Consider the following 1,542-nt stretch of genomic DNA (forward strand, 5'->3'; position numbering starts at 1 on the left):
TAGGACTAAAAGGATGGTTGGATTCTCGCTTATTTTACAAGTTTATCCCTCTCATTGCCCCTGGCCCTTGGATAGTGCCAATTCCCTCTTGATGGCTCTCCACTAAAGCCGGATTCTAGTGGAATATTACATGGGCTGGAGGAAAAAGCAGTTGCACTTGGAAATACAAACGGTGCCAGCAAATGCTATTTCAGCAATTATCCATGTTTAGCAATTATGCTAATGTTGATTCTCAAAAGGCTGTTATTTGCTCAGCATGTTCTTCATACATTATCTCTGTACCTGTCTAACCCTGTATTTTCACATGCACTATTACAGGTTGTTTGTCAAGTTAAGTGATGTTTTCAGTAGGGAGTGTTGTCAAGGCACTGTTGGTTTTGCAGGATTCCTAGTCCCACCCACCCTACTTTGCAAATCCTACACAGTTTCTGCCATGAACAGAAAATTGCAGAAGCCTTAAAGGGGAGAGGAACAAATCTCACCGTGTTCACAAAAGCTCTTTTTGTTCCCTGAAAGGAGTAGTGAGGGCTTTGGTTTAGAATACAAAGGTGGCCAACTAGCTAGTGGGTTCTTTGATGCCATGTTTAACAGGAAGATGGCTATTCAGAGCCATTCAAATACTAATTTAAGATACTCTGGAAGTTTGTAAACCAAACAGTATCAAATATTTTAAAGAAATAAGGACAGATAAATAAAATATGTCAGAATATGGAGGAAGAGGGGTAGCCAACATGTTTTTACTGCAACGCCCACCATTCCTTTTTTTCAAGTTTAGAATACTTTTATTTTTCTGAAAACAACATTTTTCTTCCTTTCAACTGCACGAAAGAGCAGTTACAAAATAGGAAAATTGTCTCTTTTTCATTATCATACATAATATTTACACCAAGAAAACTGCATTTTTAGTGGCAGCAGCTGCATTTATCTGATAGCGCCTCTTTGCAGACACAACCCTTGGCACATTTGTTGCATCCAGCTGGGCAACAGGAGGAGGAGCTTTTTTTTGCATGAAGTACATTTCCAATTTTTGCATTTGCAGGAGCCGGCACAGGAACAGGAGCCACCAGTGGTGCAGGCGCAGTCCTGAAGATCCATCACAGTTGCAGCAGCGATCACAGATAGGAGGATCAATCAAGACAAGAGGAGATGTGTCAACTCCCACCATTCCTAGCCATCGGCCATACTGGCTGGAACTCCAAAACATCTGGAGGTCACCATGTTGGCTTCCCCTGGACTAAACTCTCCATAGGCTGGAGTCACTTCACCTTGCAGATAGGCAAGAAATCGTTTTAGTAGTTCAAAAAAATATATGTCATTGCTGTGACCACCTTTCTCCTTCCTTGCTTGCTTCTGTGATTTGGCTCAGGGGAAGAGAAGTACTCATAGGGATGGAAGGTATCCAATTCTAAATGCTTTTAGCAGAGCACATTGCATGTGTGTAGTGCACACTGGGAAGGGGGATCAGCTTGCTGGAGAGGAATGGGCAGATGGCAATTTGGAATTCTTCACGGAGGTTTGATTTGTTAATGCTAAATCAATTGG

General features: G+C 41.9%; 1 pseudogene across 1 annotated transcript; it reads right to left on the reverse strand.

Moving 5' to 3' along the window:
- Positions 1-891: 891 nt before the first annotated feature.
- Positions 892-1,146, reverse strand: LOC309533808 (metallothionein pseudogene; annotated as a pseudogene). The gene has a single exon. The product of its transcript is annotated as a metallothionein pseudogene (transcript).
- Positions 1,147-1,542: the final 396 nt, after the last annotated feature.

The sequence above is a fragment of the Podarcis vaucheri genome, assembly GCF_965113315.1.
Source record: "Podarcis vaucheri genome assembly, chromosome: 6".
NCBI classification, from domain to species: domain Eukaryota; kingdom Metazoa; phylum Chordata; class Lepidosauria; order Squamata; family Lacertidae; genus Podarcis; species Podarcis vaucheri.